Source organism: Triticum dicoccoides, chromosome 6B (assembly GCF_002162155.2).
Source record: "Triticum dicoccoides isolate Atlit2015 ecotype Zavitan chromosome 6B, WEW_v2.0, whole genome shotgun sequence".
NCBI classification, from domain to species: domain Eukaryota; kingdom Viridiplantae; phylum Streptophyta; class Magnoliopsida; order Poales; family Poaceae; genus Triticum; species Triticum dicoccoides.
This window is the reverse complement of record NC_041391.1, coordinates 205,005,486-205,028,373: the sequence shown is the minus strand read 5'-3', so window position 1 is coordinate 205,028,373 and position 22,888 is coordinate 205,005,486.

Below are 22,888 nucleotides of genomic sequence, written 5' to 3'. Positions count from 1 at the left end.
TTTGGCATGGCGCTAGAACATTGTTATGAGATGTTTTTGCTGGTATTGAGCCAGATTTGGATGCTCAAGTGGAATTTGAAACATTCCAAAAAGTGTGAGATCCAACTACAAGGAAACAAGCAGTCTGATACACATTGTTATAGTATCTTTCACCTCTCTTTTTTTGATACCAATGGTCAGCATAGGAAGAAATGTATTTTTAGTCTCCAACAAGATGAGAGGGGGATCGAAGGTCAGGAAGAGCTCAAAAGCTATATCACCAAATACTACAAATATATGTTCAGGGCACTGGATGAAAGGAATTTCACCCTTGATGAAATCTGGACATATGATATTTCACTAGTCACGACAGAAGAGAACGATATCCTCACAACACCTTTCTCTGAAGATAAGGTAAGAGTTGTGGTGTTCCACATGGAAAATAACAAAGCTTCAGGCCCTGATGGCTTCCCCGCAGAATTCTATCAGAATTTCTGGAATGTCATTACATTGTTTTCATGCCGGCCAACTCGATCTATCCAGGCTGAACTTTGGTGAGATAGTTTTGTTGCCCAAAATTAAGGAGGCTAAGCGGATCCAGCAATATAGACCAATATGTCTCCTTAATGCCAGGTTCAAGATTTTCACCAAAGTGGCTACTAATAGGCTCAACACGGTGGCTGCCCATGTCATACGACCATCTCAAACGACTTTCATTCAAGAAAGAAATATACTCGATGGAGTAGCAATCCTACATGACTGTTCATGAGATGCATAAAAAACATGAGTGTAGTTTTTAAGATTGACTTTGGAAAGGACTATGAAAAGGTCAAATGGTCGTTTCTTCACCAGCCCTTAAGAACGAAAGGATTCTTAGATAAATGACGCCAATGGATCCCAAGTTTTGTTACTAGAGAGTAGTGTGGTTGTAAAAGTCAATGATGACGCGGGCCATTACTTTCAGACAAAAAAGGGATTACATTAGGGTGACCCTATGTATTTAATGTGTCTTTAATGTTATGCAGACATGTTTTCTATTTTGATTTATCGCACCAAGCAAGATGGTCATATTGCAGTAGTAGTGCCACACATTATGGATGGCGACCTCTCTATTCTGCAATATAACGATGATATGATTCTTTTTATGGAACATGACCTGGACAAGACTCGAAGTTTGGAACTATTGCTTTCAACATTTGAGCAGATGTCGGGCCTCAAAATCCACTTCCATGTAAGTGAATTGTTCTGCTTTGGAGAAGTCAGTGTGGCGACTGTTGATTATGCTGACTTGTTTGGATGTGCGCAAGGCCCTTTCCCGATTACATATTTAGGATTTCTGATTCATTATCAGCGTCTCACTAAGGCATAGTGGAAAGATGTTGAGGAACGCTTAGAGAAACGGTTGAGCAATTGAAAAGACAAGTTGCTATCTATTGGAGGATGGCTGGTCTTGATCAATTCTATTCTCATAAATATGGTTCTCTATATTCTTTTTTCCAAATCCCAAAAGGGATCTTGCAGAGGTTGGATTATTTCAGATCCAACTTCTTTTGGCAAGGAGACAGTGAATAGAAAAAGAACTGGCTAGCCAAATGAAGCGTGTTTTGTAGGTCGAAAGACCAAGGTGGCCTTGGCATTCATGACCTTCACATCAAGAATGATGCCCTTACTTAGTAAATAGGTATTCATAGTACTTAAATGGGTATTCAGACTACTTACTGAGGTTGGCGTCTACAAACTCTGTTGCGCACAAAGTATCTGGGCCAAAAAGCGGTGTCTCGGGCCTATTGAAAACCTAGAGACTCGCACTTTTGGGTTGGACTAATGGCGATAAAGAAATATCTTTTCTGCTTTGGATCCTTTGCAATAAAAGATGGGTCGAAGATTCGTTTCTTGGAGGACAAGTTGCTTGACAATGCCAGTCTCCAAGAACAATATCTCACTTTATACCGCTTTGTTCATGATTTCTCGAGAACAATATCCCGCTTTATACTACATTGTCCGTGATAAGAATGATACTATTGCGCAGGTGCTTAGTTCATCCACTCCAGATATTTCTCTCAGGCGGGATGTGATTGGACCCGTCTTATGTCAAGGTAAAATCTTCTATCCCGATTGGAGTCGATTACCCGACACATGGACAAGATGTGTTTCGCTGGAATCTCACTACAACTGGGTCCTTCACGGTTGGCTCTATGTACCAGGCGCTTAAGCATTCTGAGGTTCCAATGGATAATAATAAGAAAACTTAGAAGTTGAAGATTCCATTAAAATTTGAAATCTTCATGTGGTATCTTCGAACGATATTTGTGCTAACCAAAGACAACCTCGTCCGTCGCAATTGACAAGGAATCAAGAAGTGTACCTTTTGTACTCATGATGAGACAATCAAACACCCCTTTTTTCCAGTGCAATTGCATGTTCTACATGGTCAATCATTCAAGTAGCGTCTAATTTGTATTTGCCCACAAGTGTTGCCAATATTTTTTTATCATCGGTTGGACGGTATTCTAACTTTCTAAGTAGGTTCAAAACGCTAATAAGGGTGGGAGCATATGCCCGTTATGGTCGCTTTTGACTACGTAAAAATGATTTGGTTTTTAACATTAAAAGTTGTTTTACTTTGCAGGTTATTCTCCGCTGTTGAAAGGATCGATATAGTTGACTAGAGGGGGAGGGGGTGAATAGGCAACTAACAATTTTTAGCTTTTCTTTACCAATTTCAACTTTGCATCAAAGTAGGTTGTCTAGATATGCAACTAGATGGGCAACCTATATGATGCGATAACAACAAGCACACAAGTAAGCAAGAGATGCAACACAAGATAAGCTTGCACAAGTAAAGGTGAGAGATAGCCAAAAGTGGAACCGATGGAGACGAGGATGTGTTACCGAAGTTCCTTCCTTTTTAAGGGAAGTACGTCTCCGTTAGAGCAGTGTGGAGGCACAATGCTCCCCAAGAAGCCACTAGGGCCACTGTATTCTCCTCATGCCCTCACACAATGCGAGATGTCGTGATTCCACTATTGGTGCCCTTGAAGGCGGTGACCGAACCTTTACAAACAAGGTTGGGGCAATCTCCACAACTTAATTAGAGGCTCCCAACAACACCAGGAAGCTTCACCATAATGGACTATGGCTCCGCGGTGACCTCAACCGTCTAGGGTGCTCAAATACCCAAGAGTAACAAGATCCGCTAGGGATTAGTGGGGGAATCAAATTTCTCTTGGTGGAAGTGTAGATCGGGGCCTTCTCAACCAATCCCGAGCAAATCAACAAGTTTGATTGGCTAGGTAAAGAGATCGGGCGAAAATGGAGCTTGGAGCAACAATGGAGCTTTGGGGGAAGAGGTGAGTCAACTTTGGAGAAGAAGACCTCCTTTTATAGTGGGGGGGGGGGACAATCCAACCGTTACCCCCCCCCCCAAAACAGCCCCGCAGAGGGCGGTACTACCGCAGGGGGCAGCGGTACTACCGTTGGGCCCAGCGGTACTACTGCTCCCCCTTGCGGTACTGTCGTGCTGTCAAGGAGGGCAAGCAGATGGGCACAAAACGGACCCAGTGCGGTACTACTTTGGAGGTAGGGCGGTACTACCGCTTCTACTGCCGCTGCTTAGTGCCGCACAATCCGACATGAGAGGCGACCCCCTCGAGTCGAGGCGGTAGGAGCCCGGTACTGCAACGGTACTACGGCTAAGGACCCCAAGGCAGTACTACCGCTGCAGAGCGGTACTGCCGCCTGTGGCTCTTGAGCGGTACGACCGTTGGGCACCGCAGTACTACCGCTGGGACCAAGAAAATGCACATAGGAAGGAAATTGAAGCTCCATCGAAGCAGGATGGTTCAGGGGGTGCAAAGAGGATGTGTACGTGTTGATTCCACCCTAGTCTTACCAAAGTGGACCCCCTCTTGATAGTACGGTGACTCCTACGAAACATGTCCACCAAAACAGAAACGAAAGAGCTACACCGTCTTTGATTAGAACTCCAAGGGGAAGGAATCATCTCGTGCCAAAGGATGAATCTCTGAAATGCTCAAAGCACACGATTAGTCCGCAAACGTGTTGTCATCAATCACCAAAACTACATCGAGAGAGATAACGCTTAACAATCTCCCCCTTTTTGGTGGATTGATGACAACCAGGGATTTGCACAAGGATAGTACAAGAATGTAAAGATACTTAGAACTACAAAATATAGACGGGATCCCCCTGAATGTGTGCACCTAATTAGTGGTGCCTTTGGAATGCAAGGCACACACATTAGGATCAACACTCCCCCTATATTTTATAGTCCAACAACATAAGCAACAGGTAAACATGGCTTAAAAGCATAAGGGTACGTGAGAGCAAGGTATATAACCGGATAAGCATGCAACTCACAAATTACCAAAGTACTTGATGGACATAGATAATAATGGATAAGGTAGCATATGTCTCACACCATATGAACTGGAACTAGGTCTCACAGGCACAAAACCAAACAAAGCAAACGACGAGAGAAAAGACACAACAAACCACAAAGACACAACCCGGCAACGACACAAATCCCTAGACTCTCTCCCCCTTTGGCATCGAGACACCAAAAAGGCAAAGAGCGTTGCTACGGCTCCAGGTGATAGCAAACTGAGGATCTCGAGCATCACATCCCAGCGGGATCGTCTGCACCGCCGTCATTGGTAGGAAACTACTCGGTGTCTGAATCGGTCCACGGGCAGTGCTGCTGAACCCACTCCTCCTCATCAGTGATCCTTCCCTCAGATCCGCTGGCAACTGTTGCACCCAACTGACACATGAGCTCCTTGTGACGGCTCCGGGCCTTCTTCTCAGAGACATTAGACATGTACTGGCCATGAGACTCCATGCAGAAAAGTTTCTTCATCTTGTGCTTGATCTTCTTTGCCCAAGAGGGCTCCACTCCAGAGGGCTCATAGTCCTCATCATCATCGGCCTTAGCCTCGCCCTCAGTCTCCATGTCAGCAGCAGTAGATGGACATCCAGACTTAGGAGCCGGGGTGCCCCAATTGTCCTTCCTCAGATGCTTGATCTCATGAGAAACCACCTCTCCAGTTTCTAGCACAACCCTAGGATAGACATGTGCCCAGGCCTTCTCAATGAGCAACATGATAAACGGACCATAGACCGGGCACTTGCGCTCAGAAACGGCAAAGAGAAGTTCAGACCACATGACATGGGAAATGTCCAGGGACTCGCTAGTGTTTGCTTATTTCTCATGCTGGCAGAAGAGAAGCATGTCCATGAGATAGGAGTGGACCATATCCAGATTCCCTACACGAGGGAAGAGAGTCTCTCAGAAAACGCGATGAAGGATGTCCAGAAAGGCAGGCAACTCATAGGTCTCCTTCTCAGTGACGGGGTGAATCTTCACAGTACAGTAGGGCCAGAGGGCTTGCTTGTGAGTGGAGGTTGCATTGTAGTGAAGGCGGAAGCCGACTGGAGTCTCAAGCCCATGATCTTCCACCCCAAGTAACTCCATGAAGGCCTTCCACTTGACAGAAAGCAACTTCCCATTTGTCATCCAATTCAGAGTCCTTTCTTCACCAGTCCCCAGATGGACAGTGGCATAGAATTGAGCCACCAAACCTACATCAAAGTCCTTGTTGAACTGCATGATTTTGAGAATGTTCAGCTGAGAGCACATCTGAAGGGCTTCACCAAAGTACTCAGGGTCCTTCTCCATAGCATCTGTGTCGATGGAACGCACATCAACATAGAGATTCTTCTTAGCCTTGATCACATCAAAGTAGATGGCAAACTGAAAGCGGTTCCAGAACGGGCGGTTGACCAAAGTGGGTTCTTGGTCTTCCGCATAGGGGTTGCGATGATGCCTTTCCCAGAATTCCTTAGCAGTCATCTTTGTCACAGTCTTGCCCTTCGGCTTCGGCCTATTGGCAGGCTTCTTCTTGAGTTGAGACGGAGGTTGAGCACTTGAGGAAGCACCCGCTGTATCAGAGGTGCGGTAGCGCTTTGACGTTGAACGTCCGGGGTTGACACAGCGAACTTGCTGCTCAGGATGTTCATCACCTGGAACCAAACACACGAGCAGAAGAAACAACACGAAAGAAAGACCATAAGCCTCCAAACAAAACAACATGGATCAAACAGTGGTAGGACAATGATGGAATTGGGCATCCAGCGGTAGTACCGCGACCCCGCCGCAGCAGTACCGCTCGAGCGGTAGTGCCGCGCAAGATGAGCGGTAGTACCTCTCTAGACGGGGAACGGTGGTTCCCTACTGCCGTGGACAGATCCGGCACTACCGGTGATGCCAAATTCAAAAATAGTACTACCATACATCAATCCAAAAGGTCTAGATGCCATCTCCATCCTACTCAAGCCTCGACTTAGCCAAAAATCGAGAAAAGCAATGCCTATTGCCCCTAACAACTAGATGTGAGATTTAGGCAAAGAGAGAATGGGAACGAGAGCAATACCGGCATCCATGGCAAGAGGACGCGGTGGGGAATGATTCCACCGAAGGAACTGGAGAGGGGAGGCACGAAGACGGCGGCCTGCCCAAGCCCTCCCGCGGCAAGACGTCGTTGGAGCGACGAAGAAGACGAGCGAGTGGAGCGAATAGGTATGAGGGAGAAAAGCAACTCCCCCTGCCCCAACATAACCCCCCACGCCCGCCCCGAAGCGGTAGTGCCGCTTGGAGTGGGCGGTAGTACCGCTTGATGATCATCAACGGTAGTACCGTGCATCTGGTGGTAGTACCGCTCAGCCACAAAAAGACTGTCCCAAAAGGCTTAGCTCAAGAAAAGAAAACGACTGGAAATGAGAGCAAACACAAATGCAAAACCAACACAAAGAGGACGATAAACACACTCCTCTCCAAGAGAGGGAGGTGGCCGAGGCCACATATGTTTGAGTCCGGAGGTATGGCGCCGCGAAGATTTTAACCTTGGGCCCATGACCAACACTCATCTTTGAAGCACAAGTACCATAAAAAATGGCTAATGTGAAAGAGTTTGATTAATTTATGGATAATGGGAGGAGGTAAAGTTCATTGAGAGAACAACACTCCCCCTATGTCCATGCCTACACCTAGACAAGAAAGCATGATGAGTATGGTGGGGTGTGCAAGGGTTCAAGCCACATTGCTCGAATCAATGATATTTAGCTCATGCCTTAACTCACGAAATCTTGCTTCATCCAAGGACTTCGTGAAAATAGCTGGAAGGTTATCGTGAGTGTTGACATACTTGAGCTTGATCTCCCTTCACTGAATGTGATCCCGGATGAAGTGATACCGAATCTCAATATGCTTCGTCTTGAAGTGTTGCACCGGGTTGAGAGAGATCTTGATGGCACTTTCATTGTCACACCAAAGAGGCACTTTGTCACAAGTGACACTGTAATCCCTCAAAGTTTGCCTCATCCATAGGAGTTGAGCACAACAACTACCGACAGCCACATACTCCGCTTCGGTGGACGAGAGAGATACACAACTTTGCTTCTTAGAAGACCAACTCACTAGAGAGCAACCAAGTAATTGGCACCCTCCGGAGGTGGACTTCCTATCCACTTTGTCTCCCGCCCAATCTGAATCTGTATATCCCAAAAGATCAAAGTTGGCTCCTCTTGGGTACCATAAGCCAAAGTTTGGGGTATGAGCCAAATATCGAAAGATTCGCTTGACCGCCACAAAGTGGCTTTCCTTAGGTGCAGCTTGAAACCGTGCACAAATTCCCACACTCAACATGATATCCAGTCTAGATGCACTAAGGTAAAGCAGGGATCCAATCATGGAGAGATATACCTTTTGATCCACCGCTTTACCATTAGGATCAATGTCAAGTTGGCATTTGACGGGCATTGGAGTGGAGGCCGGCTTGACATCACTTAGCTTGAATCTCTTGAGCATGTCTTGAGTGTATTTGGCTTGGTTGATGAAGGTTCCTTCTCTTCTTTGCTTGATTTCGAACCTGAGAAAGAACTTCAACTCTCCCATCATAGACATCTTGAACTTTGAGGTCATGAGAGCGGCAAATTCTTCATTGAAGGCTTTGTTAGGGGAACCAAAAATAATATCATCAACATATAGTTGGCACACAAACAACTCCCCTTTGACCTTCTTAGTAAAAAGAGTGGGGTCGATTTTCCCGATTTCGAACCCACGATCTTGTAACAACTCCGTAAGATGCTCATACTACACACATGGGGCTTGTTTAAGGCCATAGAGCGCCTTGTGGAGTTGGTACACATGATCGGGGAAATAGGGATCTTCGAACCCGGAGGGTTGTTTGACATACACCAACTCATTAATGGGACCATTAGGAAAAGCACTCTTCACATCCATTTGTTGCAACGTGAAATTATGATGAGAAGCATAAGCAATCAACAAACAAATAGATTCAAGGCGAGCAACGGGAGAAAAGGTTTCACCGTAGTCGATACCCTTGACTTGGGAGTAGCCTTGTGCCATCAAACGAGCCTTGTTGCGAACAATGATCCCATGAGCATCTTGGTTGTTCTTGAATATCCACTTGGTTCCAATGACATTATGATTCCCTGTTGGCCTTGGCACTAATTTCCACACTTGGTTATGCTCGAAGTTGTTGAGTTCTTCATGCATGGCATTGAGCCAATCCGGGTCCTTAAGCGCCTCATAAACCTTTTGGGGTTCGACACAAGAAACAAACGCATGATGTTCACAATAGTTTGCTAATTGTCTACGAGTGCTTACCCCCTTTCTTAGGCTTCCAACCACATTCTCCATGAGATGACCTTTGGTAGTGAGCTTGGAAGCGATCTTTGCGGCACGATGCACTAATTCCTCCTCGAATGTGAAAAGAGGAGGGTTAACTTGATCATCTTGAGCGCCGTCTTGAGCTTGTTCTTGATCTTGAGCTTGCTCTTGATCTTGAACTTGCTTGATGGGGAGAACTTGACCTTGGGCATCATTTTGTGGTTCACCACCATCTTGAGGTTGATCTTGCCCTTGATCTTGTTCATGAGGTTGAGGGCCTTCACTTTGTTCTTGGGAAGCGTGTGGGTCTTGGGTTGGTGATGGCTCCACTTGAGTGGAGCATTGTCCTTCTCCTTCGGCCACAAGGGGTTCCTCAATGGGTAGGATATGTCCAACACCCATTCTTCTTATGGCTTGGGAAGGAATTTCATCACCTACATCACAAGTACCACTTTGCTCCACTTGGGAGCTATTATTCTCGTCAAACTCCACGTTACACGTCTCCTCAATGAGTCTGGTGGACTTGTTGAGGACACAGTAAGCATGAGAGTTTGTAGCATAACCAACAAATATGCCCTCATAAGCTCTAGCCTCAAATTTAGACAAACGAACACCTTTCTTGAGAATGAAACACTTACACCCGAACACCCGAAAGTACTTGAGGTTGGGCTTGTTGCCGGTAAGTATTTCATAAGGAGTCTTGTTCAAGCCTTTGCGGAGATAGGGCCGATTGGATGCATGACATGCTGTGTTGATGGCTTCGGCCCAAAAGTTGTAAGGAGACTTGAACTCCGCCAACATGGTCCTTGCCGCATCCATTAGTGTTCGGTTCTTCCTCTCCGCGACACCATTTTGTTGAGGGGTATATGGTGCAGAATATTGATGCTTGATCCCCTCATCACTAAGAAACTCATCCAAGGTGTAGTTCTTGAACTCGGTGCCGTTGTCACTCCTTATTGTCAAGATATTTGCATCATGTTGACGTTGAGCTTCATTTGCAAAGTCGATGACGGTTTGTTGAGTCTCACTCTTCCTCTTGAAGAAATATACCCAAGTGTGTATCTTGAATAATCATCCACAATCACCAAGCAATACTTTCTACCTCCAAGACTATCAAAGGATGGAGGCCCAAAGAGATCCATGTGAAGGAGCTCCAAGGGTCTCCTCGAGTAGATGATAGTCATGGGAGGGTGAGCCTTTTCATGAAGCTTTCCTTCGATACAAGCACTGCAAGCACGATCTTTGGCAAAACTAACATTTGTTAGTCCACAGACATGGTCCCCCTTGAGAAGACTTTGCAAAGATCTCATATTGAAGTGGGCTAAACGGCGATGCCAAAGCCATCCCACATCAACTTTATCCATTAGGCATGTTGCGGTCTTAGTGGGTCGCTCTGAAAAGTTAATCACATAAAGACCATTCTCGACATGCCCAACAAAGGCTACTTTAAGAGTCTTGCTCCACAAGAGGGCCACGGTATCAATATCAAAGAAAGTGGAAAATCCCATGAGTGCAAGTTGACGAACGGAAAGTAGATTGTAAGCAAGGGACTCAACAAGCATGACTTTCTCGATCGTTAGATCATGAGAAATGACAACCTTGCCAAGACCCAATACCTTAGAAGACGAGGCATCACCCCACTCAACGTTGGTGGGCATAGAAGGGATCTTGTGCACGTCCACCACCAAGTCCTTGCTTCCGGTCATATGATTTGTTGCTCCACTATCGAGCAACCATGACCCCCCACCGGAAGCAAACACCTACAAGAGATCAATGCTTGGTTTTAGGTACCCATTTTGTAATGGGTCCTTTGATGTTAGTAACAAGGGTCTTAGAAACCCAAATAGACCATTCAATGTACTCATAAGGAGAACCAACAAATTTAGCATAAACATGCCCATCACTAGCACGACACAACACATAAGAAGGGTTAAAGTCACCGGCTTTGTTGGAAGGGGAGGCATTGCCCTTTTTGAAATCACCACCCTTCACATTGTTCTTCTTCTTCTTCTTCTTAGGAGCACCCTCTCCCTCCTTCACAAAAGTTTGCTTGAGAGGGGGAGGTCGTTTGGTCTTGTCGTTCTTCTTCTTGTTCTTGGACTTGGGTGCGAACCCAACTCCCTCCTTGGCCACAACTTCCTTTTGATTACTCAAAAGGTCATTGAGGTTCTTCTCACCTTGTATGCATGTCACAAGGCCTTTCTCAAGTTGCTCCAACTTGGCATTCTCCTCCACAAGATGCACATGCTCACAACACGGGTTAGTGGCATTTGCATTATCAATTAATACCATATGAGGAAAGGTGGCTTTTTCCTTGGTTAGCTTCACTTGGAGTTGATCATGAGAATCCTTGAGGCTAGAATGAGCACCCTTCAAGACCTTGTGGGCCTTGTCAAGTATATCAAACTCCCCCTTGAGTCTAGCATGGTCAATGCCAAGTTTAGCCTTATCAAAATTTAGCACACGAGATACAACAAGAGCATGATCAAGATCTTTCTTTAATTTAGCATGGTCATCGTTGTGTGACTCCTCAAGAGCCAAACGATGGCCACACTCTTCCTCAAGAGCATTAGAGAGATCCGATATCTCATCAGCATAGTCACGACTATGACCTTCCATAGAGATGATTTCTTCATGAGCCTCGATCATGGCATTGGCTTCACCAAGTTGTTCTAAGAGAGAAACAAAGTGCTTCTTGGATTTGCCCTTGAGCTTACTCATAAAAGACTCGAATTCATTCACTTCCTCATTAGACCCCTCACTTTCATCAATGCAATCCGTCAAGGAGGGATTAGTAATGATGGTGGTTTTGATGTTGGGGGTTACCTTGTTAGTGGCTTTATCCATGAGGCACTTGGCGGTGATGTTCTCGTTGGGTGAATCGAAGAGAGACACCCGTGGAGTAGTGGCAATGGCAACGGAGGCCATGACCATTGCTTAACCATCTTCATCATCATTGTCATCCTCATGGTATTCTTCTTGAACCATCAACCCTTGAGTAGGAGTCTTTTTGGTGAAGTTGTTCTTGTTGGGGAAGGACTTGGCTTTGTCTTTTCGGATGAGCTTGCCACCATTATATTCCCGCTTCTCATAAGGGCAATCCACAACAAAGTGGCTCACATTGCCACAATTGTAACATTTTCTCACTCGTTGCTTGCCCTTGAAACCACTTGAGTTGTTCTTGTTGAAGTTGGGCCTAGTGTTTTTCTTGCTCCAAAATTGCCTTGAAGCAAGAGCCATGTGCTCATGATAATCATATTTTGTATCTTTGGGGTTGCTCTCCTCATCTTCCTCTTCTTCCTCTTCTTCCACAATGACCTTGGCCTTCAAACCAAGATTGGGCTTCTTTGCTCTTTGAGAACGCAACACCGTGTTATCGGCGATCTTGTCCAAGATCCTCATTGCCACGAACTCATCCAACACTTCATTTGAGGTCAAGGAGTGGAAGTCTGGTCTTTGACGGATGACAGAGGATATGGCCTTGTGGTAGGGCATCATGGCCTTGAGGAACTTGCACTTGATCCAATTGTCATCCGTATCCTTACTCCCATGATCTCGGAGTGAGACCGCGAGAGTGGTCAATCTCCGGTAAAGAACACGAGGTTCTTCATCTTCATTCATTGCAAACTCATCGGCTTCATCTTGCACCACTTCATAGTTGGAGCGTTGAATGCTAGCGCTTCCCTTGTAGAGGGAAACAACATGGTGCCATCCTTCCTTGTCCATGGTGAATGGACGGAGATGAGCAATGTCTTCGGGTGGAATTGCATCTTGAATGATGAAGAGAGCATTCTCGTTGAATTGATTATCCGCGGCTTCTCTTGGAGTGAAGTTGCTTGGGTCATGCGGATAGAAACCTTCTTCAATAATTCTCCAAAGGTTAGTGTTAACATGTTTTAAATGACGCTTAAAGCGATAGACCCAAGCATCAAAATCTTCATTTTTCACAATCTTAGGAGGAGGGCCGAAATGATTTAAATGAGTAGAGGGAATCGGTCCTCCATAAGTAAGTGGAGGTTCCACATGGGCAAAGATGGCGGTGCCATTTATACCACTAGTAGAAGGACCCTTTTCACTAGCAGCTTCCCCCTTGTCGGAGTTAGCATCCATCACCTTGTTAGTGGGATCACCCACTTTCATCGGCGAGGTAGATAGTTTAAGTCCTTCTAAGAATTTATTAAACATGCTTTCAACCTCAGTCGTCATGGAGGTTTTCAATGTATCCAAAGCCACATTGAATTCCTCATGAGAGACCGCGGTTCCCCCATCGGCCGCAGACGAGCTCGGATTCACACCGGAGTGCTCCTCCCCGCCGTCTACGGTGTCAACCATACTCTTCAGAAGGCAAAGTCCTTAATAAAGAGATGAGGCTCTGATACCAATTGAAAGGATCGATATAGTTGACTAGAGGGGGGGGGGTGAATAGGCAACTAACAATTTTTAGCTTTTCTTTACCAATTTAAACTTTGCATCAAAGTAGGTTGTCTATATATGCAACTAGGTGGGCAACCTATATGATGCGATAACAACAAGCACACAAGCAAGCAAGAGATGCAGCACAATATAAGCTTGCACAAGTAAAGGTGAGAGATAACCAAAAGTGGAACCGATGGAGACGAGGATGTGTTACCGAAGTTCCTTCCTTTTTAAGGGAAGTACGTCTCTGTTAGAGCGGTGTGGAGGCACAATGCTCCCCAAGAAGCCACTAGGGCCACTGTATTCTCCTCATGCCTTCACACAATGCAAGATGCCATGATTCCACTATTGGTGCCCTTGAAGGCGGTGACCGAACCTTTACAAACAAGGTTGGGGCAATCTCCACAACTTAATTGGAGGCTCCCAATGACACCACGAAGCTTCACCACAATGGACTATGGCTCCGCGGTGACCTCAACCGTCTAGGGTGCTCAAACACCCAAGAGTAACAAGATCCGCTAGGGATTAGTGGGGGAATCAAATTTCTCTTGGTGGAAGTGTAGATCGGGGCCTTCTCAACCAATCCCGAGCAAATCAACAAGTTTGATTGGCTAGGGAGAGAGATCGAGCGAAAATGGAGCTTGGAGCAACAATGGAGCTTTGGGGGAAGAGGTGAGTCAACTTTGGAGAAGAAGACCTCCTTTTATAGTGGGGGGGGGGGGACAATCCAACCGTTACCCCCCAAAACAGCCCCGCAGAGGGCGGTACTACCGAAGGGGGCAGCGGTACTACCGCTGGGCCCAGCGATACTACCGCTCCCCCTCACGGTACTGCCGTATAGTCAGGGAGGGCAAGCAGATGGGCAGAAAACGGACCCAGTGCGGTACTACCGCGGAGGTAGGGCGGTACTACCGCTCATGAGCTGTACTACCGCTTTTACTGCTGCTGCTTAGTGCTACACAATCCGACACGAGAGGCGACCCCCTCGAGTCGAGGCTGTAGGAGCCCGGTACCACAGCGGTACTACGGCTGAGGACCCCCTGGCGGTACTACCGCTGTAGAGCGGTACTGCCGCCTATGGTTCTTGAGTGGTACTACCGCTGGGCACCGCGGTACTACCGCTGGGACCAAGAAAATGCACATAGGAAGGAAATGGAAGCTCCATCGAAGCGTGAAGGTTCAAAGGGTGCGAAGAGGATGTGTACGTGTTGATTCCACCCTAGACTTACCAAAGCGGACCCCCTCTTGATAGTACGGTGACTCCTACAAAACATGTCCACCAAAACAGAAACGAAAGAGCTACACCGTCTTTGATTAGAACTCCGAGGGGAAGGAATCGTCTCGTGCCAAAGGATGAATCTCTGAAATGCTCAAAGCACATGATTAGTCCGCAAACATGTTGTCATCAATCACCAAAATTACATCGAGAGAGATATGCCTTAACAACTGTACATACTTGTTTCGTACGTGGTTTATGCTATACCGAACAGAGTGCCAATCGTTGTTCAAGTCGGTGTGTACGTGGTTGGAGTAGGTGATCATGGAGGTTTTTATCCAATATGGGTGGTAGTTAGTTCATCACCACTTTCAACATAGGCATAGTGTGGTCATATAACTTTTAGGACGCTGCTACATAACACCCGCGTGCTATGCGGAAGGGTCTAGCGGCCGACATTTTAGGAAAGGATTCCCTGTCGGTCACCACCATGTGCCAAAAAGGGAATTGTCATCTCGCTTGCGTGCCCACATCTCCCGCAAGAAGTAAAACTAGATAATAAACACCCCACGTGCCCTCCCCTACGGCCCCTCCCCCACGTGATCTCCACACCTACCCAGGGGAAACCCTAAGCCCCCATATTTCTCTAGCGGCAATTCTCTTCTTTCCCCAGCCGCCGCCGCCCACCGTGTCCTAGCAGTGGCGAGCTTCTCCCTCCCACAGAAAAAAACAGAGTAAAAAAAGGGGTAGGAAAAAGGCTGCGGAAGATCAAATTCACTGTGAAAGAACACAACCTTGCCTGCAACTCTTTTTGTGCTAATCAGGCAACAACGTGAAGGAAACGTGGGCAAAAGAATTGCCAAGACTGGGCAAATTTCCCCAAGTGAACTATAGCAAAGGTAACAAGGTTGTTCCAAATTTTTTGACCATGAGATCCTTTTTAGTTGTACTAGAACTAGTAGTACTCCCCAGATGTTCCTCCTGTACTCCAGTGTTGCAGATTTGCCTCCTATACACCAGTGTTGCAAGCCTGACTTAAATTATGGCCCCAAATCTGATCCTTTTCTCTTGTCTCCTGTACAACCATGGTGCTAGACAAAAGTTTCCGGCTCTTGAATTGTTTCTTCCCTATAGTTATGCACGTTGCTTCTGCAAAAAATAAACAAAGACAGACTAATTATCTTGCCTATTTTATTGTACAAAAAATTGTTAACAATCAGGGTATGATAAAAATAAAAGTGGATAACAAACTATTATAGTTTCTTACAAAAGGTCCAGTATCTTACGAAACAGGGTAAAAACTGGACAAAAAATAATCAGTAGGGGGAGAAGTATAGTTGCTTAAAAAAACACAAAAGAAAAAGGCAAAAGAAAAAGCCTGGTATGTGAACCTAGCAATGATTCAGTAAAAAAATGATCCCTGCTCATTTAATATATGTATTGATTCCTTCCCCTATTTTGTCTTCTGAAATGTGCAGATGGCCGGCCTTGATCTCAATGAGCTCCTTGATGACTTTGTTGACTGTGATGGTGGTCCCCTGTTCTGCACACAAGCCCAACCTGAAAAAGTACCTATTTCAATCGAGGGGGTGGGCGAGTCGCCAGATTTGTGTTATGCTCCTGTCCAATATTTCGTAGGTGTGGGGTTTCGTGTTGCGGCTACTGGTGTGTCTGATGCGACGGCAACTACTGAAACTATCACGCCCAACCTTGCCATGTTCAGCCCGGCTGCAACTCTGCCTAGCAATGGTGGGCAAGATCGTACAAGTAGTGCTGGCTTGTTAGGTTTTGATGAGAACAAGGTGAGATCTAGCCCACATGAACCTTATGTTGGCATGGAGTTTGACACAGTTGAAGGTGCTGAGGCACACAACAAAGCTTTCTCTTGCAGAATTGGGTTCTCGATGAAAGCCAACACTTCCAGGAGGTCTTCATACACTAATGTCCTTGAGAAGCAGACTTTTTGTTGCAACAAGTCAGGTAAGCCTAAAATCAATGATGATGCCCACACACCCGTGTTTGAGAAACTAAGCTCGGATTCTGATGACTACGATGATGGGCAAGATGTTGGGAGTAAGCAAGCAGGGTGTAGCTCTTATAAATCTCCAGGGGGGCTTGTTAAGAAGAGGAGAAGAGAGTCTATCAAACAGACCGACTGTCAAGCAAAAATGACACTCAAGCTAACTAATAACAAATGGGTGGTCACAGGTGTTATTGCAGACCACAATCATAGACTAATTGACAAGCCATCTCTCACTAAATACCTCCGCTCTCACCAAGGCATCCCGCTGGAAGAGGTTGAGTTCCTGGAAATATTGCATAGGTGCAACATGGAAATAGGTTGCATGATGACTGTTATGTCTGAATTCTATGTCCAAGCTACAATTGTGCCGTACACGGTGAAAACGATAAGCAACATGAGAACTAGCCTTCGCAGTGCTGAGGCAAATGAAGGTGATTTGGCTGAGACAGTTGCCTACTTCGAGAAAAACCAGGAAGAAGACCCAGGCTTCTTCTTCAAAATAAAAAAAGATGGAATAGGCAGAGCTGAGAATTTGTTTTGGGTTGATGGGAGGGCTCGAGAGGCCTACATAAAAGCTTACAATGATTGTATCTCTTTTGACATGACCTAGCTACTTGATGAATATGTATAACATGCCCTTTGCTCCATTTATTGGGATGAACAGGCATGGGCAGTCTTTCATGCTGGGGTGTGGCTTCTTGCGGCAATAGCTTGAGTCTAGCTTTGATTGGTTGTTTGGGGCCTTTCTTGAAGCGATGCATGGGATTGCTCCGCTCAACATCATAACTGACCAAGATCAGGTGATGAAAAACTCTATAGCAAACATTTTCCCAGATGCAGTTTACCGTAGCTGCCACTGGCATATCATTAAGAAGGCCCAAGAGAAGTTGGGTGCTTACTTGGCTAGGCATCCTGAGCTAGCTAAAGAACTCAATGAGGTGATAGACTTGAGCATGACTCCTGAGGAGTTTGAGGCAAGGTGGGATGGTATGGTTGAGAAGCATGGTATTTCTGGTGATAAACACTTTGATGATCTCTATGCAATCAAGCATCTTTGGGTCCCTTGTTACTTTAGGAACTATTTCTTCCCATTCCTCCAGTCGACTCAGCGAAGTGAAGGCTTCAATGCTGTCCTAAAAAGGTACATGAACCCGCAAAATTCTGTGCTCAACTTTGTGAAGCAATATGAGAAGATAAATGACAAGATCTTGGTGAAAGAAGGGGGTAATGATTACCGAACAGATGAGCTTGAGCCAAGGCTTTGGTCACTGTTCCCAATTGAGAAGCAAACCTTGCGAGTTTACACAAGGGATATATAATACAGGTTTCAACATGAGTTTTCTTTGATTGGCATGTATAATGTTAGGCCTCAAGGCGGCAACATGTACCTGCTTGAGCCTAACAGAATTTATGCAGGGATTTATTGGCGTAGATTGTACATGGTAACAACACAGATTGATCAGAAAGACTATGGTTGTGAGTGTTGCAAGTTTTACAGGGATGGGCTGCTTTGCGTCCACATCTTGAAAGTGTTCACCCACCTTGGTGTTGATGAGATCCCTGAGCATTACATACTGCCTAGATGGACTCAGAACACATTTCTTACTGATATGCCCCCTGACACACAAGTCCCTGATGCCATGCCTCAAGAATCTCTGCAGCAAATAAGGCATGTTTCCCTGAATACTATGTTTGGCAAAATCTCTAAATTGGACAGTATGTCCAATGCAGGAGCAGCTTTGTGCAGGTCCTATGGGCGCATGTTGGAGACTGAACTGAACCAACTTTATAAATCAAGGAGGAAGAAGAAGCCAGCGGCGCCAGCCCAGCCACCAGCCCAATTTTCCCCCACGGAAGCTTCTATTGGAGAGCCTAAAGCAAATCCTATGCGTAAGCCCCCAAAATCTTCTACTAAGGGACGCAAGAGAGACAAGAGGTACTATTCGGGCATTGGGTGGCATCCGAAGAAGAAGACAAAATGTGCGTACTGCAAAGAGTTAGGGCACAATTGTGCCACTTGCACGCCTGGTCTAAACCGAAGTGCTTGTTGGACCCAACAACAAAAAAAAGAAGTGACAAAAAGGGGCAATTTGTGTGTGGCCGAACATTGAGTGTAAATGAAAAAGTTGATCTGGAATATGTTTTATTTGTGTGGAAAAAGACCATGTAATTTATGTTATGTGCTATTGAAACATAAGTGGTTGGTGGTATGCCATTGAAACTCATAATTAAGATTTTTGTACTTTCTTGATGTTGAGCATCTTTGCCCAATTGACATCGTTGTGGTCACTGTCCACCATTTTTGCTGTTAGTATCATCCTCAGGTTGACTATGTCTTTTGGCCCATACTCCAGGACATGGGTGCCATCCCAGTTGTCGGTGTTGTATAGCATATATATGCTGCAATCATACATATTTTTTGGGGAGAAAGGAAAACATGGTGGATTTCGTTAGTGTGTCTTGGAAAATACGAGCTGATCTTGCTATTTACTAAGGAAAAAATGCAGTACAAAAACAAATGTTGTAGGAAAAGAAAGATGGAGGTAGGCGACTTTGTGTGGGTGGTCGAGGGTTTTTAGGCGACTTGGTTCGACCGGTGAGGCGACGCTAGGCCGCCGAGGTAGGCGATGTGCGCCACACCTCCCGTGTTAGGCGACTTTGGGAGGGTGGTCATGTTGGGGAACGTAGTAATTTCAAAAATTATCCTACGCACACGCAAGATCATGGTGATGCATAGCAACGAGAGGGGAGAGTGTGTCCACGTACCCTCGTAGACCGAAAGCGGAAGCGTTAGAACAACGCGGTTGATGTAGTCGTACGTCTTCACGACCCGACCGATCAAGCACCGAAACTACAGCACCTCCGAGTTCTAGCACACGTTTAGCTCGATGACGTCCCTCGAACTCCGATACAGTTGAGTGTCGAGGGAGAGTTCCGTCAGCACGACGGCGTGGTGATGATCTTGATGTTCTACCGTCGTAGGGCTTCGCCTAAGCACCGCTACAATATTCTCGAGGAGGACTATGGTGGAGGGGGGCACCGCACACGGCTAAGAGATTAAGAGATCAATTGTTGTTGTCCTAGAGGTGCCCCCCTGCCCCCGTATATAAAGGAGCCAGGGGGAGGGAGTCGGCCGGCCAGTAGGGGCGCGCCAGGAGGAGTCCTCCTCCCACCGGGAGTAGGACTCTCCCCCTTCCTTGTTGGAGTAGGAGAGAAGGAAAGAGGGGGAGAGGAGGAAGGAAAAAGGGGCTGCGCCCCTTGTCCAATTCAGACCAGAGGGGGGGCGCACGCCTCCTTCCTTTTGGTCTCTCTCCTCTGTTCCCGTATGGCCCAATAAGGCCCATATACTCCCGGCGAATTCCCGTAACTCCCCGGTACTCCAAAAAATATCCGAATCACTCGGAACCGTTCCGAAGTCCGAATATAGTCGTCCAATATAACGATATTTACGTCTCGACCATTTTGAGACTCCTCGTCATGTCCCCGAACTCATCCGGGACTCCAAACTCCTTCGGTACATCAAAACACATAAACTCATAATATAACTGTCATCGAAACCTTAAGCATGCGGACCCTACGGGTTCGAGAACTATGTAGACATGACCGAGACACGTTTCCGGTCAATAACCAATAGCGGAACCTGGATGCTCATATTGGCTCCTACATATTCTAGGAAGATCTTTATCGGTCAAACCGCATAACAACATACGTTGTTCCCTTTGTCATCGGTATGTTACTTTCTCGAGATTTGATCATCGGTATCCAATACCTAGTTCAATCTCGTTACTGGCAAGTCTCTTTACTCGTTCCGTAATACATCATCTCAAAACTAACCCATTAGTCACAATGCTTGCAAGGCTTATAGTGATGTGCATTACCGAGAGGGCCCAGAGATACCTCTCCGACAATCGGAGTGACAAATCCTAATCTCGAAATACGCCAACCCAACATGTACCTTCGGAGACACCTGTAGAGCTCCTTTATAATCACCCAGTTACGTTGTGATGTTTGGTAGCACACAAAGTGTTCCTCTGGTAAATGGGAGTTGCATAATCTCATAGTTGTAGGAACATGTGTAAGTCATGAAGAAAGCAATAGCAACATACTAAACGATCAAGTGCTAAGCTAACGGAATGTGTCGGCGTTCTGGGAACGGGGGTCCCCGGACTTGCCTGCCTGCGGCCTGCGGCGTGGCTCAAGGGGCGTCCCAGCATGGCCCATCTTCAGCAACACAAGCTCAAGACCCTCGCGAGGTGCCAAGCCTCGCGGGGTGGATGACAGGGAGCTTCCTCAGGCACGACCTCGTCAGGCTGGCTCGCGAGGAGGCGGAGAGATCAAGGCGGGGTACCTCACGAGGTGCCCATGACGCAAGCCATGACGACCAAGGGCGCCAGGCGGGCGCCAGCCCGCGCAGTGTCCTCCTTTCCTCTTTGGTGCAAAGGGAGCAAGCGCAGGCGAGAGCATCAAGCAAAGGCATCCGTTTCGGTGCAACAAGACCAAGACCGTCGCAACGGCAGGAAGGAAGTCATTGTGGAGCCCAAGCCGGCGTCACTACCAGAGCCTTTGACAGGCGAGGACCAACTTTAGTCAGGATAAGTGTACTAGATGCTCCCCTTCAAAATGGCCAATTGTTGGCGCCCTTCCCGCTCAATATTTGGGAAGAGGCCCAGGGCCTTTGCCTATAAATAGGACTAGCCACCCATGAGGTAGAGCATCAGGATCATCATAGGAAAACCAGTAGGAAGAGCGACTGAACTCCCCTTAGCAGTTCATCGCACCTGCCAAGAACACACCCTCGCGATGTTCATCATCAGCCCAAGAGGCAATCCACCACACCACAAACTAGAGTAGGGTATTACACCACAATGGTGGCCCGAACTAGTATAAACCCTGTGTCTCTTGTGTTGATTCCGTTCATAGCTTAGATCCTAGCAAGGTGGTAGAGGTGCAGCTAGGTAGAGCGCGAAATCTCTGCGCGCACCCCAGTGTTCGAATCTAGAGGGTCTGCCGGAACCCGAAATCCGACATTTGACGCGCCAGGTAGGGGTGCGCCGGAATTCGTCTTCTGCCGCCCTGTTCTTTACCGACCATCGCATTGTTGGAAATATGCCCTAGAGGCAATAATAAAAGTATTATTATTATATTTCCTTGTTCATGATAATTGTCTTTTATTCATGCTATAACTGTATTATCCGGAAATCGTAATACACGTGTGAATACATAGACCACAATATGTCCCTAGTGAGCCTCTAGTTGACTAGCTCGTTGTGATCAACAGATAGTCATGGTTTCCTGGCTATGGACATTGGATGTCGTTGATAACGGGATCACATCATTAGGAGAATGATGTGATGGACAAGACCCAATCCTAAGACTAGCACAAAAGATCGTGTAGTTCATTTGCTAGAGCTTTGCCAATGTCAAGTATCTCTTCCTTTGACCATGAGATCGTGTAACTCCTGGATACCATAGGAGTGCTTTGGGTGTATCAAACGTCACAACGTAACTGGGTGACTATAAAGGTGCACTACGGGTATCTCCGAAAGTATCTATTGTTTTATGCGGATCGAGACTGGGATTTGTCACTCCGTGTAAACGGAGAGGTATCTCTGGGCCCACTCGGTAGGACATCATCATATGCGCAATGTGACCAAGGAGTTGATCACGGGATGATGTGTTACGGAACGAGTAAAGTGACTTGCCGGTAACGAGATTGAACAAGGTATTGGATACCGACGATCGAATCTCGGGCAAGTAAAATACCGCTAGACAAAGGGAATTGTATACGGGATCGATTGAGTCCTTGACATCGTGGTTCATCCGATGAGATCATCGTGGAACATGTGGGAGCCAACATGGGTATCCAGATCCCGCTGTTGGTTATTGACCAGAGAACGTCTCGGTCATGTCTGCATGTCTCCCGAACCCGTAGGGTCTACACACTTAAGGTTCGATGACGCTAGGGTTATAAAGGAAGCTTGTATGTGGTTGCCGAATGTTGTTCGGAGTCCCGGATGAGATCCCGGACGTCACGAGGAGTTCCGGAATGGTCCGGAGGTAAAGATTTATATATAGGAAGTCCTATTTCGGCCATCGGGACAAGTTTCGGGGTCATCGGTATTGTACCGGGACCACCGGAAGGGTCCCGGGGGCCCACCGGGTGGGGCCACCTGCCCCGGGGGGCCACATGGGCTGTAGGGGGTGCGCCTTGGCCTACATGGTCCAAGGGCACCAGCCCCAAGAGGCCCATGCGCCTGGGGAAACCCTAAAGGAAGAGTCCCAGCAGGGGAAGGCACCTCCTAGGTGCCTTGGGGGGGGAGGACTCCTCCCCTGGTCGCCGCCCCCTTGGAGATTGGATCTCCTAGGGGCTGGCGCACCCCCCCTTGGGATCCCTATATATAGTGGGGTAGGAGGGCCTCCCAAACATACCTTATGCCTTTGGTGCAGCCCCTCCCTCTCTCCCAAGTTCTCCTCCTCTCTCATGGTGCTTGGCGAAGCCCTGCTGGATTGCCACGCTCCTCCACCACCACCACGCCGTTGTGCT